This window comes from Brachyistius frenatus, unplaced genomic scaffold (assembly GCF_029030835.1).
Source record: "Brachyistius frenatus isolate BFR_SWC_R1_liver_20210118 unplaced genomic scaffold, ASM2903083v1 Contig_12, whole genome shotgun sequence".
In the NCBI taxonomy this organism is placed as follows: domain Eukaryota; kingdom Metazoa; phylum Chordata; class Actinopteri; family Embiotocidae; genus Brachyistius; species Brachyistius frenatus.
Window position 1 is genome coordinate 5,486,134 of NW_027210611.1, and position 22,166 is coordinate 5,508,299.

General features: G+C 43.1%; 1 protein-coding gene across 22 annotated transcripts in view; it reads right to left on the reverse strand.

Annotated features, from left to right (window-relative positions):
• The window catches only part of LOC138617419 (receptor-type tyrosine-protein phosphatase F), a 166,619-nt gene that overhangs the window by 112,845 nt on the left and 31,608 nt on the right, over positions 1 to 22,166 (reverse strand). Inside the window, exon 1 of one of the 22 annotated variants that reach the window (XM_069692420.1) lies at positions 11,277 to 11,598. The exons of the other annotated variants lie outside the window; for them this stretch is intronic. The gene's annotated coding sequence lies outside the window, so the exon portion shown is untranslated. Of the gene's footprint in view, positions 1 to 11,276; positions 11,599 to 22,166 lie in introns of those variants that run through there. 22 annotated transcript variants of the gene reach the window in all.

Consider the following 22,166-nt stretch of genomic DNA (forward strand, 5'->3'; position numbering starts at 1 on the left):
TCCACAGACTTGATGGTGCGTGTCTTCTTTTACAGGGCTGCAACAAGACCTCGCATTGAATTTCACCCGACGAAGGGTAATGTCCTGTAACCTATCGAGTTTTACAGCACTTCTGTTTACAAGCGTATTCCGCAAAGTTAATTGTTAACGCTTTACTGCCGAGCACGAGATTGAGAGACCGCGAGACACCTGCAACAGATGAGTGCCCTTCCTTAAGTTGAGCAATAGAAAGTACGCAGCACTGATAATGCTGACCTACAATGAAAGCACTCGTGCAATAAATCATATGAGCAAAGGGTCTCGCCCGCGTGCACAACTTTATTTCCCACAGTTTAACCATTACTGCCATGTAAAATGAATGCGGACGTTTACAACGTGTTTCAGAGTCTCCATGACGCACCGCGGCGTCATCTGTGACGTGCGAGAGCCGAACCCAACGCCTCACGCTGCTGACGGTGTCTGACGCAGGCGCCGACTTGCCTCTCAACAGATTACAAAGACCGTCGCATGTTGGCTTCGCCCATGTGGTACAATGTCGATCGGCGTTTAATCTGGTTGAATGAACGTTTAACAAAGCTCGAGCACCTCCGCACGTTTCCACTGAAGAGGGGATTTACAATCACCTCTGGGGTGGTGGTGGGGGGGCTTCCAATCTTTTTCAGCCGCAAATCAATCTGGGAATGAAAGGTGATGTGTATTACACTGATATGTATTACACAGAGTAGGAGAGACATACCACTGTGCCACCTCCATTTGAATTTATTGAGGAGTGATTATTGGCGTTGTCGAGCTGCAGAGCAAGGAGAAAATGGCTTGCACTACAAAGTGCCAGGCAAAAGGCCGGCAATAAATCAAAAAAGCTGGCTCATTGTAAAAAAAAAACACATTCATCAAATAACAGAAATGCGGTGTGTACCTGGAACCACAGAGTCTATGAAACAGCATTCTGTAAAGCCTTATTTCAAGAATATAAACCACTTCAGTTTGAAAAATACAATGAAATAAGAATAAAACCATAAAACGAAATTATAAAAAGAGTCTCAAATGCAAAGACTTGTTTTCTTTCGCTTCTTCTTTAATCTCCTCCTCTAACAGCGTTTGTATTGCAAACTCACTCTCAATATTACCATTTTTTAAATGTTTGTTGACCTCCAAACATCTTAGATTAATTTGACATTTCTGTCATGGGTGTTAACATGATTAGCATTAATAACTCCTCATTATAAATCATTCTCTTGATGATTTGCCCTTTGCTTTTTGTCCCTGTTCACTGCGAGACATCTTTGTTTTTAAAAGTGGTATCACTTGGGCCAACCTGTACAGTAATTGCTCAAAGTGAGCACCTAAAACAAATAAACAGAGAATGATGAAATAGCAGAGCTTTGTTTTCAGCTCAGGATCTCTATGAAGCCAAACAGCCTTGCCCCAGTTCAAAGGCTGAAAGACGATTTCACATTTTCTCTTTGTTTTCATTTTAGAGAGTTCTACAAATGAATTACAGAATAACTAACAGGGATTCTGTTTTGTGGCCAAACATTAAATTAGCAATATAAACTGAGACACATGCTCAACAGCAGATGTGCATATATATATATCAAAAGGAAATTCGCACGCAAGGTAAATAAGCAAGAAAGATGAGCTAAGACGTCACCACTCGACGGTTTGCTTGTGGACAGATGGTGCCATAAAATGACGAGGCAGGCAGCACAGAAGGCACAGACTCCCCCTCATCGCACCACGCCGAGGACTTCAAACCTCCTCCCACCCACACCCCCATCACCCCCTGGGTAGAAAGCCTTGTCTCCGCCAGTACAAAAAAAAAAAAAAGACAAACAGAGTGAAGGCATGTGAGCAGAAAGACTGGCAGATACGGAGCTCCACAGATCAATAGCTGGCCAAACAGAGGCAGTTGTTCAGGGCTCAGCTCGATCTGTGGATATAACATGGATGGATTTTAGCAGCCAGAGAGCAGATATATTAGAAGAATTAAGCAATTGTGTATTTGTGAAGTACCACAACAACTGAAAATACACTTTATGAGCATTTTTCCTCCTTTTAGGTCTATTATTTTCTACAGGTGCCACTGAGGTGGGAATATTGGACAAAACTTTGTATAAGAGCGTGGGGGGGGCGGCGGGGGGGTTACGAGGGCTTCATACTATTCAGCAGGTGTCGCCACTGTTCTAAATCAATTACCTCTAGGCAGTCAGTGCTTAGGGTAGGGGGTATTGTAAATCAGCTTGGTGTCAGGCCACATTAGTGACTGTAAAGATCTGGGAATGAAGTTCTTTGGCCCGCGTGGACCCTCCCGAGGAAGACATGAGAAAGAAGCTGTGGCCTCAGTGCTCAGTGACAGAGCAGCAACTCTGGGAATTGTTACCCACAATGCTTGTTAAGGTGGGGCTATATGAGGATGTATGCTGTGGGACCCTTTCCCTCATTACAATGTGTCTAAATGCAGAAAATGATGCAGGACTGCTTTAATGCAGAGTTGGATTTGCAGAAATTTTCATCGGTGCGACAAAATACCATTTGTCAAGTACTTCATTAAGCAGGTTTGACAAAATAGATACTCCTGTGTAGTTCTTCTTACTTTATCTGTGCTGAACACTCCAACTCCGTGTAAACACTTTTCTACAGAAACTTGGATTCGCCTACTCATTCGGGCAAAATTAAAAAAAAACTGCCTTTGGATGGATTAACCAGCCTGCTTCCACTGACTATTAATCAAAAAAAAAAAAGTGGTCATTCATTCATTTATGTGCTCTGGGTGGATGGTCTGTGCTTGAAAGCGGCTCCTTCTCACTACATCCGTTTAAATGCAAATGCGAAAAGGAAGTGCTATGTCAGCCAAATTATTCCCCTCAGAAAACACAACTACTAGACACAGCGGTGACGAGAACATCCAGCATTTTTCATACTAAACTGGAAAGGTCTGTTAGTCTTCAGTCAGAGCTGAAACACACAGAGGAAACGGTGCATTGATACAATTTATTATTTCACCTTACAACAGAGTACGTAAAAGACACAGGGGGAGAGATCCTCTGTGGCCTGAGGCACAGAAGAACAAACCCAGTGTTGACACAGGGAAGGGTTAGACTAACTCAGGGAAGGCTGGGAAAAGCACCTCCTATATAATCAGGCATTTGCGGTGGGAAACAAAAACATTGCACCTTATGGTGTCTGGGGCTAAGCATAAGGTTCTGTTTAGAAAAGGGTGGCCCCTTGATGAGAAATGTGTTTGCATGAATCTAAAAGGCACACAAACACATGCTATTCTGAGCTCCATCTTGAAACAAAAAGAGTCCACGTGTTACACAAAGAAAAAGCCGAGACTCCTGGTCTACCTGAAGCGGTTAAGACCAAACAGATTTAACATGGGTTAGATGCTATTGCAAATGAAGAAAAAGAAGAAGCTCCCCAAGGTCCTAATCCAACTCCTGTCCTGCCTCCTATTGGAGACGGTGATCCTCTCAGCCCATCTAACTAGTGAAAAGAGGCAGATTCTAATAAGCCGTTCTGTCGTTCTGTCAGTCTGTGTTTCCTTCCACCCCCTTCCCCCACCTCCCGCTCTCCTCCTAGCTCTCTCCCTGACCGAGCCTCCGTCTCTGTCTCCTTCTCTGTCTGAGTCGTGAGCCAGCCTGGAGGAGCAGATGGAACCATATATCCCCATCGCTCTCCAGAGGCTCGAGGATTTAAAATGTAAAAGAGATGTGTGTGGAATAGGCAGGGGCCAGTCGATAAAGGGCAAGAGAATCAGGGACTCTGAGCTTCCACCGTGTTCATCAAACGGGAGCAATACTACTAAAAAAAACTATGACGGTGCTGGAGAGCGATATATTACAAAGATGTAGACTCTTAAACTAACCTGGCACGTCTTCCCTTGATTAGTGTGTAATCCAACGCTTTGTCCTACATGATACAAGCATATGATATCAGTTGGTAGCAGATGCAATTCTCTTGTGCTAGAAAATCAATCAAGACTAATTTGACCATTAGTTACTTTCAGCATGTCCTTTATCGAGGAAAAAACACAATTATTTACTGGTTGTAGCCCAAAAAGTAAGACAACCAAAATATGATATGATTAATTGATTCATCAATGGACAGAAAATTAAGATGTACACATTTTATAAATGATAAAATTGATTTAAACAAACTATTCTCTCCTTCCAGCTTCTCAAATGTGTTAACATGCTTTTCTATGTAACGTATAACTGCAAATTGAAAATCTTTGAGTTTTCAACTGTTCCCAAAAATGCTTTTCATTGTTATCAGACATTTGATTTAGAATTCCATACACAATAAACATAGATAATTAGTTGCAGCCCAAAATGAACTCAATACTGATTAGTGGTTACTAGCCACAGGCCAAAATAAACCATTAATTCGGATGTTTGTGTGGTTTCCTCTCGAGGTTGCGTGAGCCATAAAAATGTGGAGTCAGCCCTGCCTTCCTCCACGCATCACCTCGGGCCACCTTTCAGGTAATGAGAAAGTATCTGGACACTGCATCTGTCGTCTGGGAGAAGATTCTGCTCCGTCCTCCATCTCGGGGTGGCAGGTTGACAGACAGCGGGAGTGAAGAACAACAGGCGGACGAGGTCGTGAGCAGTACAATCGATTGCCAGCTGACTAGCAAGGTCCATTATACTGACATGCCGGAGCCACAACGCGATGACCTGCACTTCACCAAAGTCCTCATTACTATCTATGAATCTCTCTCTGGGACCAATCTCTCTAGCCCTCTACCCCCCTTATTGCTCCATCTTGCTGTACATCTCGCTGGGCAAAGCATAGAAGTGAATTTCACTCCGTCGGTCTGACGGAAGTGTTTCAAAAGAGGCAAAAGCCGCACCTAAGCCACTGCACTTTGTGTCACGCCGGGATTGGACGCGGGACAAAAACAACACGGGGTAATACAGTGTTCTTCAGAGCAGTGTTCTGGAGGAAAATGCAGGAAAAATGTACATTTGAGCCGGCGGTACCGTGAAGAAATTTTTAACTGCCTGTGAGCACAAAAAAAAAACCCTCTTCCGTATTAAACATCTCTCCGCCATTACCCTTTCCCTCTAGTTATACTGAAATCCCTGGTCTTTGGAAGACTTATTTATGCCCTCTTCTCTTCCACCCCACCCTCTTCCACACAGATAGGATTTACCTGCAGCTGAGACAGCCCCCAGACTATCAATTACCAGCAGTGTAGTCACTGTTCTGCAGCCTCACTAACAAGACGTAAGTACACACACACACACACACACACACACACACACACACACACACACACACACACACACACAACACATACAACTGGTGTGCTCTCACACACAGATCTGTTGGACACATCCAGTTAAGAGAATATTCTGGTTTGACGGTGAGTCATAGGATTTTAATGACTAATCAAATAGTTCTGTGAAAATCCACTTGAAAATGAAAAATAAAATCTAGACAAGAGCTTCTTCTCCAGAGGTTCAGCACGAGTACGAATGCATCCAATCAAGCAAACTGGTATTTAGATCTGAGAAGCGTTCTATCAAAGTAGGGCAGAAATTACCAGTGAAGATGCCATATATATAATTTTTTAGAAAATGAATTATTACCACTCATGACCAAAAAAAACAGCAACTCATCAAAGAAATAGGTCACTTCTGATATAACATCTTGAAAAATGAATTAAAAACCTGAAATAACAGCAGAGGAAGAGCAATAACGAAACTTCTGACTCGCTGTTCAAAGACATGCGGGACGAGGCAAAAGTACAGCGCTTGCTAAGTTTAACAAAAAAAAAACACAAACGTACAAGTTGGAGCCTTCACTGCAGCTCATTTGTATAGTCCTGATGTTTGACTGGTCTGCAATGTGCTGAAAACAGAGATCTCGCCAAATTCCTCCTGACATGTCATCTCGCTGTCTGACAACGATGAGACTGAACACCAGGCCGTTCCACATACAGGAAGACACGCAGCCTGTCACTCACCCCACCAGATCCACGCTGACGCCTAAAGTGCCTCTGTCAGGTCAACAAATGAAAAGCCATCACGGCCAATGTTGGAGTCATCAAGCTGAAGTCATTCCATAGACTGGTTAAATGCTATCTTGCCAGATCCTGTTAAAATGGCTTGAACATGTTTGGGCTGAAGGCGTCAGCTTTGATTCCCCGGCTGCGTGCTTTGTTGATGCCCCGTCGCAGGAGGCGAAGGAAGCAGGAATCATGCGGGAGGCACAGGGTAACACCTAATAAAACTGTTATGAGGACCATCCGGTAATGAACGGTCACGTAGTCGGTGCGTACGGTTCGGAGTCTGCCTGTGAAGTAAGATCTGAGGAAGTGGATTCCTTTTAAGTGAGCCATCATGTCTAGTCGTGGCAGTAGCACAGTAATCATTAGAATAACATATTCGGGTCAAAAAGCTAATGAAGGTGCATTAACAATAGACTGTATGGAATCTCTCGACATTCGCAGCTCACCATCAAACCATTAAAACCACTAACCTCTAGAGATACTGAGCCAGGGGGGGAATTTTTTTAATGCTTCGACCAACATATGCAAAAATGTACAATGCATTATTTACCTCATGAAATTTGACTGCCTTACCAGCAAGTTTAAAAGCATTTCCTTGGTCTAAATATTAAATTGAATTTCCCAGCCGGATATGGAAAGGGGGGTATTTCCTATAATGCATAAAGAGAGAACCATCTACTTCTCCTTTTTCCCGTCAACCACTCTTCTTGTCTAACTGTCAGCCAGAGCAGCCAAGTCTCCCATGTTTACTAATGTAGAAGCAACCCCTTTATCAGGGAAGAGATTTGTAGGGAAGAGGCAGGGGATTAGCCATCAAATTACCAGGCAGACGGCATCCCTGCTCCACGGTTGTGCAGCAGTAATCTCGGAGGCTGAAGGGGGAGATCCAGATAAAGGTTTGGGTTTGGTGTTGTTGAACTCAGAACTCCAAACTGTGCATAACTTAAATATGAAAGTGTGTTTCAGTTGGATCTATTCTTTTCTGTGCAAGTTCACTTTATTCTTGTTATTTTTGTATTTATTTATCAAAACTACTTATGTAGGATCAGATTACTTTGCTTCCTGTTGTTGGGCTCTGTGGCATCATTGCTCCAACAGCCCTCAGTGCAAGACTTTTGACAGGGGAAAGCTTTCACACAGGAATGCTGTAGCTAGGCAGGGCTGGTGGAATTCGATTTCAGTGGCCTTGCCCGCGCTTCTTGTATTGTCATCCCGCCGCCCTCCCTTAAACAAGCAGTGCTCTCCTCAGAGAATATCCCCTGGACACAGGAATGTTTCATCAACGCCTCAGCCCCCCCTGCAGCCATACCGGGCCACAGTGGGCCAAGAGGCGCTGCGCAGGCAGGCTATAAATAAGTCAGGCGTTATAATGAAACCAAATGAATCTCCATCCATCTTCCCAAAACAAGTCGGGGACCTCAGAGGTCTGCGGGAGGAAGAGTCATTGCCTGTGTTTGAGGACGCAACAAAGGCAAAAATGTTTTGATGGTAAATACTTCCCACTGTGAAAACTCCCAGATACAAGTACGAGTGCGGCCACGTCTGCGTGCGAGTAGCCAAGACCGTGAAGACTTATTATTCCATTAGAAGTGACAGGAGTGGGCTGATAAAGGAAGTGACAGGAGGGCTGATAAAGTAATGAAGTAGAATGTCGGGTTGAAGCAAGGCATTTGAAGAAATTGTGAGGCTGAGCAAACAAGGGTGCTGGTGGAGGCGGAGGGATAAATCAGCCACATGATTATAATTCCAGAACCAAGCACCAAATAAATCAAGCCAACATTCACTTTTATTTGCTTTACTGCAGTTTAGCAACACACATACCCCCTCGCACTCGAGAGGAAGGTAACACTGCAAACTTTAATTCCCTTTAATGGCAGTCCACGAGCCACCGGTCTGACCCTGCCTTCCTTCAATAAAAGAAACTATATTGGATATCAGATAGCAGCAGTGTATCGTCCAATAGTTCAGTGATGTAATGTCAAGTAAATGATTGGTGTCATACAACAGGGAAACAACAGCGGTGGAGCCTAAACTTTTCCGCTTTTGAGAAAATAGTTTAAGCCAAGGCAGAATTCATATTTTCCACAATCACTGTACGTCTCCCACCTGCACCGCTGCACAGCTCACATATCCAAGTATAAGCTTTGGCCTTGTCATACATGCAGAGTGCAGAAAAAAAAAAAAAAATGGAGCTGCCCAAGGAAATGGAGGCTGTTTCAATCAATGTGGAGGCGTAATGGGATGATGTGGAATTGAAATGAGTTTTGTGCAAGGAGGGAAATGTCCTCTCTGACAAAGCGGATTTGTGTTCCCATTGAGAAAGCCATGGCTGTAATGCGCAGAGCTACGGTTTAAATGAAAGGTGCAAGGCTATGAGCACTAAACAAGCCTCTGATGGCTAGCTATCACTGGTCATAAAAGGCATGTTTAAAATGCACAATAAACTATATAATGTAAAAGATAAAAAAAAAAAAAAGAAGACAAAAAATAGGGTAGAGAAAGGGACTTAAGCAAAAAAGAAAAGAGCTGAATATAATCTGAGCGGTGAGCACTCTTGATCCACTTCATTTCACTTTAAAGAGACAATGAGCTAAAGCTAGCTGCCCTGCCACAGACGCAGCGGGGTTTTTACAGAACAAGTTCCATTCATCAACAAAAATAACATCACCTTCCCCAAAATAGACCTGTCTTCTTACTCCGATGTGATCTCGTGTCAAAACCCTAATGTGTGTTTAGCAGGAAGTCAAAGGACGGGCGCAGACCGAGTTTAGTCAAACGAGCTCTTCGCTTGGGGCAGCTCGGAAAAAGCGCTCCTGTCAAAACACTGGCGATTTCGGTGGTAAAGACGCCCTTTTTTTTTTCCTGAACCTTCCTCCTCAGCACCCGTCACAGTGAATGAGCGACTGTCTGCGGGGAATTGTCACGACTGAAATCGGAAAGCGACGATCAGCACGGCGAACACATCACGCAGCCGGCGGCCACTGATTGACGTCGCACGTTACGCGGGGACGTGTCCGTCTCACTCGTAAACATTTAGCCGTGGAAGCGGAGGGTTGGCAAATCAGGCCTCGTCATCATAAGGCAACAAACCACCTGTGACCTCGTCAATACCGGCCGACGTGAATAACCCACCCCCTCTGCTGGCATTTCAAAGTCCGAGACCGCATTATAAATAAGTCTACGCTTCAGCTTCTGCATCAACGGTTTGAGCTTTAATAACCCAACAGAAGCTACCAGGTCGTCTGTCGACTTACAGCACCCGTCACGGACAAATGTCTGACTCCACTGACACAATTGACTTCACAAGACATTGATCTGTGATTGAAAGCAACTTCTTTCATGTTCCAACTGGGACGAGCGTGATTAAGCAAATCCATCATGCGTTAACAGGCCATTACACATCACCCAATTCACCGATGATGAGAAATCAAGTTATATGGAAAAATCCATATGCTCCAGCCCATAATTACTTCTGAGGAATCCAATGGGGAGAGAAAGATTGAGTGACTGACTGTTCCTCGCAGGGTAATTTATTCAGACGGAAAGACTTCAGCCAAGGCGGCCATTTAAAGCAAAGGATATTATGTATGTTTGGTCAGGGAATCTAATAAAGAGCAGCGGCGCACAAATGGCCGCAGTTATTTCCTCAGGTCACATCCTAGACATCACTTAATGCTCCTCTGGAACATTGCCTGTGATGAAGTGACTGAGGCACAGGCGTAAAAGTAGAATGAAGGGTCAGTGGCCTGCACGGCGGCAGTGAAGAAGGACAACCTTACAGGTCACCCAGTGTGCACCGGGGCTGGCTTTGTTTGAACATATGACCCCAGCTGACAGTTTCTTTGTCTTGTCTGTTTATGCTACCGAGCAGCTGAACGGACATTTTAACAGTAGTGCCCATCTTGATTTTTCCCCTCAAGGTCATTTGTTTTTTTTTAATCAAGTCTGGGTTCACCAGTCCAATTTAAGACTACTGGGGAAGAAGCTGAACAATCATTAACTGAATATAACAAATAAACAATGCAATAAAGAAACGCACAAACTTATTTTCTTTTTGTACAAGTGAGAGAAAAAAAAAAAAACACCAAGTTCCCATTGCAATTAAACAGACCTGTGGGGAGGTCTGACCATTTCAAAGGCCAAACAAAAAGGAGACGTACAGGTTGTCTACACTACACTTTCTCAAAGCTTAAGACAAGCTATGATGGAAATTGCCAAGATACAAAATTGATTTTTCTCAGAAATCAGCTCCTTGTATGGAGCAACAAACTTGCTGTGTAACAATTGCCACATTTCTCCTGACCAAGAATGAAAACTCAGATCAAAAGTTTCTCATACAAGGTCATCAAAGTTTTATGTTGCAACAAAAAAACAAAAAGTTTTTATTTATGACACAACTATAACGGGAACATTTAGAGCTGGTTATTCCTCGAAAAAAAAAAATTCTTTCAACACCGCTTCAGCTAATAAGCATCGTAAAAGCAAGACACACTTTAAACGTCTAAATCACACAAAGAAACATGCATTGCAGGAGATGCTTTGTTGAAACAAAGCCCAAGCATTTTCCTAAAAATCATAATTTGTGACTTCGAAAAGTTCTCCTCTGCAATTATCTGGGATTTCAAAGCCTTTTTCGGTGTCTCCTTCTCTCAGGAATTCTTGTCTCTGAAACTTTACCCTCCAGATTGCCCAGGGAGATAAGGACAACTGGAAAAACAGGTTGTTTGGCCTCAGCGGAGGAGGCCTAATGCAGTAGAACGGCAGGGTGGCTCACCTTAGCAGCGGTAGCTAGGGGACATTCTATGGCCCTTCTATTCAAAGTCCTCTGAATACGTAGGGGAGGACTTGCACCAGACAGGGCAATTTGCCAGAGAGCCAGCCAATAGACTTAAGCCAAGACGAGGTTAAACTATTGTTTTGGCTTAACAAGCAAGAGTGAGCAGGGACAAAGGTAAAGGGGACAAAAGAGTAGTAAGAAAATACCTGACCAGTGAAGTGTGACACATCAACTTATTTTGTTACTTTTATCATAAGAGGCGAATTGTTAAAGGTACGTCCCGAGAGAGAAAAACAAGGATCCGGGGGAACACGTAGGCAAACACAGCTCAGACAGTCTGACAAAGCTCAGTCACTTTCAAAAAAAAAAAAAAAATGCACCTGTGCCTCATTTGTTTTTACTTTTTTAAGAAATCAGAACTTTCTACTTTCTTCACAAGTCGTACAAATTCTGCGGCGCAAAATTCACTTCACTCACCCATGCATGTCAAGTAGGTCCACTTATAAAGAAATCCTTTTGATTCCTTTTTATTGTGAGGCACTTATTCCAGAAAGAAAGAGAGAGAGAGACAGAGAGTATCCAAATCCTACAAAAGAAAATCCAGCAGTATCCACAAAAAGATTATCCCGAACGATGCCTTATGAAAAACTGTGCCAGAGAGAAAGTAGTCTCCAGTTCCTGTGCAGTTATTCCATTCACAGCGTTTCATTAAACAGGAGGAACTTGTCTTTTGGCTCTCCGGCAATAGGTTTCCAGCTGTGGTTATAGAGCAAGAGTGGCTCGGGAGAGAGATCCTTCAGAGGCAAGGCTTGTTCACACACTGAGCTCTCAACACTCCAGGACTGCCTGAGAGAAGCCAAGCCCACCGTGTGATGTCACTGGTGTCAAATTTCAGTGGGAAGAAGGAGGAGGTTGCAGGGGCCTTACCTTTTTGAACGCTGACCAATAAGAGTCCGTTTTGCGGTTCACCTGCATGCGGACAAAAGAGCGAGGTACACACACACACACACACACACACACACACACACACACACACACACACACACACACACACACACACACACACACACACACACACACACACACACACACACGTGACGTTATGTATTCCTGCCGGCTTAGAGACTCCATTATATTTTATCTGTTGACCGCCTTCCAGGGAGAGACTGTGACCTAATGTCAGCTTGTGTAGGCTAATCATAAACCTGACTAAAAACGCCTGCACTCCTGCTTCAGAATAAAAGTCCTGCATGTATTTCCAAATCTATTTGCGAGAGCAGTTATTGACAGAACTTAAGGGGTTAACAAAGTGTGACCTTGAAACATGCAAACAGTCCCCGGGGGAATGAGATAAGATGTGTCCTGTAACATGTTGTGTGGGTAATGAAACTGTTTAAAAAAAAATAAAAAAAAAAAAAAAAACAAGGGGGGGGGTGTGGGAGGAGGAGGAGGGCGGGGGCAGGGGGGGCGGGGGGGATAAATATGCAAAATCCTCATTCTTAAATCTGCAAGGCGTTGAGCACACACATACACGACTCTCAAACACACTGGTTCTCACTCCCTCTGGTCAAACACTGCTAGCCACGGAGCTAATCATCCACAACAGATGTTCAGAAATGTTCAGTCGGATTTATGACGGCGCTCAGAGGAACAGCCAAGTCAGCCCCTGGTGCTGTTTTTCTCTTCCGTCCTACAAGGACAAGGGATTGCACCGAGAGAGGATGTCAGCACAAACATTCTCTTCCTCCCCCCCCCCACTCAAAAAAAAAATTTCACTCTCTCTCTGAGATTCACCATCCGAGACGACTGTGCCTTAATAGATCACAGAGCCTCGGGACCTTGGGGAGAGGTTTGCTCATCTATCCCAATAATACTGCGTGGACTGTAACTCGACTCATCCAGCAATGCTTCAACAGTGTTTCGCCCTCCACATAATGATGTTTTCTTTATATATCAGTGACATTGCTGACGTTGCAAAGCCATAACCTGGACCGAGACAAACGTTTTTCGATGAGGCCGTGCATAACATCATGTTTGCGGTGTCAATTAAATTACACAGTACATAACTATATCACAGAGTTAGTATTTACTGAATGAGAAAATAAACTATCTGCATTACTGTCGGCTGATGCAATTGCCATCAACCATAACAGGGCTGTAGAGTCATTTAAAAAAAAAAAAAAAAAACTAATATACCAAGAAATACTCAAAATGAGGATGTAAAAATCACTTAGAAAGGTTTCCACTAAGAGCAGCAGCAGTGCTGAAGCTGTTCCCGGCTTAAGCTCTGCTGAGGGAAATGGCAAACTGCAATGTGTTCTACATTTCTCTTTGTTGTTAACAATGGGAGACAGTCTGATTTTACTGGAGGCTGCAGATCTGTGAACACAACAGACTTTTCCGCAAGAAAAGAGAAAGAATTGTTTCATCTTTAACTTTCTTTCTAGTTCAGAACAAACGGGATGTGGGTCATCTGATTAAAAAGTAATTCAATTTGAACAGTCTAAAATATAAATATATTCCAGCTGTATGTGCTGCAATAATTTTACTCGAAGAAAACGGGATATCAAGCGTGCCACACGAAAAAAAAAAAAAAACTTACTAAAATCTGGGCAACACAGCTATCTGCAAAAGAAAAGGAGAACAGCCAATCTGGACATGTTGGAACTCTCTCATTTCCTTAGAAACTCATGAGAGTTTGAGGGGACCTTCTGGAGAATAATTATTGCACCCACACACCCCAAAGGAGAGGAGAAAAAGTATATTTGTGGGTGTGAACACTTTGTGCCAAATCAAATGTCACATGAATCTGTGCTGAACTCGTTAAAACAAACCGCACTGCAGTAAAAAAAAAAAAAAAAAAAGGGTAGAAGTAAAGATGGTTGGCTGGTGGTCCTAACAGCAGAGTGGGAGAGAAAATGAATTGTAAGCTACGGTAATGTAGTGTCGCGTGTCCGCTGCACAACATGAGCCATTTCATTTTTCGGTCTAATCTCATCTTTGAGCGATGTTAAACTCAAAACACAGATGGAACTTGAGCAGTAAATCCCTTCGCAACATTGAAACTGTTGCCTCCAGTGAGGTTTCGTAGCTCAGGCAGTTTTCTGGACTTATGTTACCCCACCCCGCCCCCTCCCCCTCCCTCATCCTCCTCCAAGGAGCCTGAATGGAGTTGGAAACACCCCCTCCACACCAAGTCGGAGAATTTATAACATTGTGACAACTACCCCCCCCACCCTCCCTCCCCCCGCTCATTTCATTAGACTGAAAAAGGTTGACAACCTCTTCAATCTGAAGGAGCCCCCCCCCCTCTTGATTTAAGCTAGTCCGCTGACAATACCCCACTAATAGATTCTGCTCAAATATTGATTTTTTTTTTTATTTATTGATTTTTTTTTTTTTTTTACCATCATTGTTTTCCATGGTTTTGTTTCGTGAGCATGTGCGGAGCCTGTTGTGCGGCTCCGGGGGTTGTTTGCAGGACAGGAACACGCGACTCAAACAAACTCAAGCTTCCTCGGTGGGAGCTCCAGTCATCACCCGACGGTATAATGTGCCGGCTGCTGCGGGATGGGATGAATCACACCGGCCCTGGGCTTTATCAATATAACCGTCTGCACCATCTAACAAGTCTGCCAAAACATTTTAACAAGGTTCAGCCTTCGAGGTAAGGAAATAAGTTCCTCGGTGGAGGTTCAGCAGAGCACTCTAACTGAATGAGTGATCATCGCATCGCAAAGAAAAGAAAAAAAACCCCAAAAAAACCAGGCTGTATTTGCTGCATTTTGAAACATTGCCGTTGACGAACAAAAATCTGCACGTATGAGCTAAAGATAATAATAATTAAAAAAAAATAATCATTTAAATCCTTTAAGAGGAATCCGGATAGACGCGCTTTACTTTCCCATCCGGAGGGGTCACTGATCGACACAGTTTTGGCTGCGTGCCAGTGAAAAAAAAAAAAAAAAAAATGCTGACCCGTGTCGTAAACACTGAGCTGTGAAAGTCAGTGTGTTGCTGCTGATGGGCTCTTAAGACTAGCACCATGTCATCGCGTCCGGAAGCACAGCTGGGCAAACACCTGCTGGCGTAGAACTCCCAGCCCAATTCACAATTTACCGGGGCTCGGCTGCTGCAGTCAGTTCGCTCGCTGATTCACCTCCGGATTGCAATTAGCGGGATGTATATAACATACACGGATCCCGCTATAATTTAAAAACACGGGTCAAGCGTAACACATCAGTGTGACATTTAACCTCACACTGAGCTCGGGGACGAGGTGGGTTACAGGAATAGCTTAGGGTGTGCAGGGCGCATGTGTCAGTAAACATTCAATTATATCTAACCATATGTCATCTTCTTGATGCAAAACGTCAAATTATAATTCATCTGTGATTCGGAATGTCAGCACTTGCACTGAATATCCAGTCAAACGCGTAATGGTTATCTTTAAAATGCAGACAAATGTATTCTTTCCGGCAAAAAAAAACAACGTTTTTTTTATTTTTTATTTATTTTTTTTTTAAATGGACTTCTGAGCATCACACTTGTACTCAACACTCCAAAACACCAAGGACACACTTTTGGCCCTGATTTTTCTCTCTGGACCGTCTGCAGATAACACTGGCTCCAGCACTGAGAGGGAAGGTGATGGTACATGGCGACAGGTGGTGTGAAAAAGACAAGGGCAGTGGAAAACGGAGCACATAAGAACGGCGATAAGATTGGCTTCATGGTGCTGACCTTCAGCGAGTGCAGGCATGCGTACATGCCTGTGCAGATACGGGTCCGTGTGCGGGGAGCGTGTGAATTTGGGCACGTGTTCCGGTTGTGTCTCTATAAGCGTCCATAGGAGGCGGGCGCGCCTGTTTTGGCTTGTTAAGTTACAGACAGAATGAGGGAACAAAAACAAAAGGAGAAGAAAGACGGGCGGTGGAACGGATAGAGGAAGGCACGTCTTTTCCTGCTACTCCTTGAAAATAAAACAAAAACAAAAAAAACAACGAGCGCTCTCCATTACACTCTGTTGCTGACAACTGTCGGGGCACGCTCTCTGAGGGGAACAGCAGAGCATGCCGCCGAATGCATGAGACAAATCATTTTTATCTGGGACCCCGTCGGGTATTGACAAACCAGGGATGCATTTAGATAGCCCAATTAAAATGGGGAAATAAAGCGACATTGAGGCACTTTACAGCACCGTGCCCCCTCTCTACCCTCTGCCCCCCCCCCCCCCTCGCCCACCTCCCGCGCGCTCCCTCTCCGGAGACTGACTTCCTTGCATATTGCAATCACTTAAGGGGTACGGTGGCGGTGAAAGCAAAGAAAGAAGCAGAGAAGTCGCTTCGACGTGAAGTATGAAACATGGGAGGCAGAAATGGGAGCCCGGGTGACATCATCATCATCATCATCATCATCATCATCATCATCATCATCATCGCATTGTTTCACCTTCGCGTGCCTCATTTTTTGCACGGCGCGCTCGGAAAGTAACAGTAGCTGCTTTCAGGAGGATCCTCGACGGGCGACGAGGCACACAGCGGGGTCAAGAACAGCGTGCACGACAAGGAACTCGACGCATCTCTGAAACTTCAAAGGGTAAATTGGCAATCAATGATATGGATGTTGGCTCCATTTATCCAAACGTGTCTCAGCAGGCGACCTTCACTGTCATCCACTTCCTACACTCGTGCCTACACGGCATAATTCACTTTGTTCCTCACCTGAATAGGACTCCCTCTGGTCTAATTTTCAGACCTCTATTTGTCTTTTTGATCAATGATCATTCCACTGAGATTACAGTCGGGTGCATTTTTTGGGGGGAGGGGGGAAGGAAATCTCAGCGCTGGCGCGCACACACACACACACACACACACACACACACACACACACACACACACACACACACACACACACACACACACACACACACACACACACACACACACACACACACACACACACACACACACACACACACACACACACACACACACAAAAAAAAAGAAATCCCATTGATCAGACTTTTTTTCAGTATACTAAAAGGTCACGAGACCAGGATATCGGAAGATGTCTCACCTTCTGTGTAGGAGGAGAGAGAGTGAAACCAAAAGAAGCCTGCTTCATTCTCCGATAAAGAAAAACATCAGTGTGGAGAAAGAGCAATGCTGTGGTGTGCCGTGACCAGCTGTTCAGTGATGTTACATTTCACAAGCTATAGTCAATGGAGCCACAAAGATGCAAGCTGCTTCTACAAGGCATCCTATTTTGTGGCACTATTGTCAAGTGGCGGGATGGATATCGCTCCCTCTCACAGTATGCTTCCTCCTAAATTATATTTTTCAGCTCGCGTTTCAAACCGTATGCCACAAACTACAATAATGTTTGCACGGCAGTTTGTAAATCATCATTAACTGTGAAATGCCAAATGCTTTCCTCTTTAAAGCATGTCTGATGCATTTGTATGTTTAAAGCAGTCATTCCCATTGAGATGAAAACTAAATGGAGAAAGGGTTTAAAAAGCAGCCTCAAAACAAGTTTAAAAACCCGCACGCATGCACGTAGTGAACGGAAGAGTAGTTTCTGCAGGAGCTCAGATGGACAAGGTATTCACCGAGGACACTTTGATGAATCTGAAAAGCTTTCAGTGAGAGGCTCCTAATAAAAGCCCCACAGAGAAGTCTCTCACTACCAGAGGAGGCTACACTTTGTCTCCGACAGGACCGCCTTCCACACGCTTTCACTCAACACATGTCTACCTCAAGCAGAGGACAAGGTGCCGGCACTCAAGAAAATAAGTAAGTCACCAACAGTGAAAAGTGTTAATTGCTGCTCAAATGCACTCTGAGCCTCCGTTCAGCATGCATTCGACCTCAACCTCGCAACAACACAAACCCGCGATGCAGCGCCACGCTTCTCACATTTCAAGGGGACTTTCCACAGAACGAACCGGCGGTGTTCTAATAAAGCGTTTTTTTTTTTTGGTTTGTTTTGTTATCATTCTAATAATTTGCCATTGGCATGCCGGAAAACAACTTGGACACAAATGGACGCATTCAAAAACACAAATCAAATATAGCCTCGTTAATAGCACTCATTAGGAAATCTCTCCAAGCTGGCTTTGCACCAGAGTGCTTCACTTTGCTGGATAAAAAAAAAAAAAAAAAAGGAGGGGGACATGAAATTATCCCCTCCGTTGGAGAAGGCTGCTATCCACTGCTAAAAGGAAATGAAACACAAATTATGAGCTAGCTTCTTGCATGATCTGATAATGGAATGAGAGCTTGTGGCGTCGGCTATGTAAATAAATATTTAAATAGCCGATTAAACTGTCTGGATAAACTGGATATCAAAAATATTGCAAAGCTTCTGATTTTCGGCAAGACAATAACATAACATCATTAGGCGATTTACTCTCCACAAATACTCCTTAATTATGTTTAAGTTTAAATATGAACAGAAGACATTGAAGATGTCTTTCGCAACATCGGCATTAGTTAAGGGGATCGCAAGCGTGAAGGAAAAAAAACCTATCCAATTCATCCACTGACTGACTATGCGTGAACACCCCCCCCCCCACACACACACACACACACACACACACACACACACACACACACACACACACACACACACACACACACACACACACACACACACACACACACACACACACACACACACACAGTTTCAACAGATGAAAAGCCTGTCAAATGAAAGAGTAATCCATCACTTGTGCCATTTTGCATTTGCTGGGTCGCTCTCTTCAACAATGGCTTGACTGACAGGGAAGGATAGGGCCCTCTGTTGACCAAAACAGCAAAATGGTGAAGCAATGGCGACGTCATCACTCCACGGCTTAAAGAAACAAAACTCATACGATGTTTTGTATGGAAATAAGTATTTAGCATCCATGATTATAATAACTACTGGTGGGAAATGACAGATTCAAACAAATAATGGGTTTTTTCAAAGTGGTTTCTTACTGCTATAGTAACGCTCATAAAAGTATTGTATTATATATTAAACATATGATCTATTTAAGTACAATTTGTCTAGAATTAAAGGTAAGACTAAATCCTTTATATTTCATTTTATATCAAACGATAAAAACGAGATGATAAATGCCTGGCAAATGAATACCTTGTGCTTTTCAACACACTCAATAAATAACTAAATAAGTGACCAGAGCTAAACAGTAATCTGAGCATACCACAGCTAGCAGGAAATCTCAGTGCCTTTCTCTTCATTAACCATTCATAGCTGGGAGTAACAAATGGACTTCAACTGACTAGAAAGCTATCCTAAAATAATTAAGGAAATAAAATATTCAACATAAAACTTCTTATTATAGCATCAGTATCTCATAAATTTAAAGAGAATAAATGAGTGGATTAATTTGAGTGCTAATGGAGAGGAAAGCTAGTCATTTCCATTCCTTTCAATTCAACTTCATTTAGCCCTTTTAAGAACTACACCTTCTATCTCTGGGATTTCTGGCACACAGCAGCTCAGGCAAACCGGGCTCAGGGCATTGGTCTCTATAGTTATAAAATAGGAGTCTGCGGCTAAAAGAGCGAGCTAATAATGACAAAGATGTGAGCTTAAGTGCTCCAGGGGGAGAGTGTTTTTTTTTTTTTTTTTTTTCCAAAGTGTCCACAGCTCTCTGTGCCGTTTTTACATTTCGATGGGGGAGTTTTACTTAATGTAGAAGTGCTAAAGTGCAAAGCTGAGGAGGGAACACGCACACACACAAAAAAACCCCACCACACTGTACCTTAGAGACAGTAATGCCTGCAGACAGGGGAAAACCTGCACATCTTATCCTAAGTTCACAGAACATTAAAAAAAAAATCTACACCTTTATAAAGACTTCCATTTCTAAACACACCTCACGCACAACCATCTACTAATATTTGACGGGTTTTACATCATTCCATTGGCAAATTTGTAAAAGTATTAAAAAGCTGAAAAAAAACAAAACAACAAAAAAAACATTTCCCTCCAATGTCTTACTTGTACTTTTGCCTTCAGCATAATGTCTAACTTTACTAAGACCTCTGGGACATTGACAGTCAAGTCAGGCCTACTGTCAGGTTACTCTCAGACATCAGTGGATCATGTGAGGGAAAAACCCAGCAGTGACTTCAAAGATGGGATTCAGAAATTAGAATGAATGATACTTTTCATGCATTTAACATCAAAAGCAGGACTCAAGACCATGTTCTTGCTCTTTAAATGATTTATGACCTTATATTTCACTCCTTTATTTCCCTTTCAGAACCCCTCTCCCCTTTGAGGTTGCCTAATATTAGAATAACAGTAGATGCACTTCCATTTGAATGAACTGAATCTCATTACAACACAGGACTGAAATAATGTCAAACCCCGGAACAATTTAACAGCTTTTTTGGGGGTTTTCTCAAAGACCTTCAGCACAAGTCAAGACGTTACGTTTAAAATTGAATTAGAAGGATTTGTTCTTATCGTGGGTTTTTTTTTTGCGCTCGTGTTCACGCTGGGCGCGGCAACGGGATCAGCGTTCCTCGAGCTACTAAATTCCGTCAAGGCTCCCTACTGTCTGACGCACATTATGTGGGCCACCATGTTGGTAACGCTGGAGCGCTCGTGAACAAGCCCGCCTTCCCTGCCCGGAATCCAATGTTTCAGGGAGAGGTCAAACCTATACCGTGGGTCACAGTGGGTGTTGCGACCCGGTAAACACAGCATGCCATCAGGATCACAGTTTGGACTTCACGAGGTGCAGCGTGGCTTAAAGTTAGACCGTTGAAAAAGGTACAGCCACTGCTTGTTCCACAATTTGATCTCTGCTCCGAGCGGCGCAGCTGATCCCATCGGACAACCCCAAATTGAAATGGGAGGTGAACCGTGATGTAACCCCACCCCCACCTTTTAAATGTGAACATGGGTCTATAACTGTAATTTCAAGATATTGTTAATACAGATCCTTGCAATATATGAGCTGTAGTAAAAATGATGTCCGCCTGTTAATGAGGTCCAACAGGAAGGCCGTGGCGAAATGTCTGTTTTTTAACAGAATCTCAGGTTTCAGGTGTGTACAGCTGACAGTTATGTAGCCATGTTTTATGGTCTGTATTAAAAAAAACACAGGTGTGACCAATAGCTGCCTGTAATATCTTAACATATTCAACATCCCTTTGCATTTCACATCTATGAATAAATAACAGTTAGTATCACAGCCAGTTTATATTTTTCTTCTTTTTTTTTCAAACTCAATTTTAAGACGCACTTTTGAAGATTTTTAGAACAAAAGGTGAATTCACTAACAACATTATCATCAATAAATTATTGTTCCTATTTAGGTCTCACTTGTCAGACAGCGTGATTTATGCTTTTAAATGATGGCGTATCTTCCTGGGTTTACGCTTGTTGGCTCGGTTGACAGAACTACTTTGCATCGGGGTGTAGTTTCTAGAAGTATTCCCACGTATATAATGGTATTCCACAGACAAAAACAAAAGCCCCGCACATAACAAAGCACCAATATCCTCGAAGATAATGTAAAAAAAAACCCACCACAGACATACAGCCTTGAAACCCGCTGCTAAAGCGAAATATCCTAACCTTCACATGGACAGTGCTTATTCCAAACCCACTGTATCAAATTCAATTACACCGCACAGGTGTTTATGCTATTTGTCCCACCCCCGAACATTACCATGGATATTACCGTACATAAAAATGTATTCTCGGGGAAAATAAGTCTTCAGGAAACCCTACGCCTAATTTTCCTGGGGAGAGGCTTTGAAAATTGTGTCACCAGATGGCCAATACTTGTGGGCGGACAAGCCACCATGGCAGAAAAAAATATGTTCACTGCTGAATTAAACTAACCCTGCCTCCCTTAAGTGACTATGCAAATTAGTCTACGTGTCAAATACCCTAAACTAAATTGGCAATTTAAATCAAGCAGCTAAACATTAACTAAATAATACAAGTAGGGAAATGAGAGTAGTCTCTGGGGCAAAATATGACTCAAATTTTAAGTAGCAAGTTCGTCAGCCACATCAAATCTTAACAATTAAAACTGACAAGGGCTTCAACATAATCTAAATACAAGTCAACTATTATCTTATCCAGTTTGGTGTGTTGTTTGATAGGTTATTAAAAAATTGTTCAGCAGATTGGGTCAGGAGTGCTTACAATCTAGATTTATGGGTTTTTGTTTTGCATTCATTATTTATCTCATAGCGCTTACGGACTGTAAAATATCCACAATAAGTCTTGTAGATGTTTCTGGATTTTGGATACAATAACGCAGGGCTCCATTTGCGAGTGCAAACACGCCAGAAAAGTCCAATCAGTACGCATTATTGGCTCAGTGAG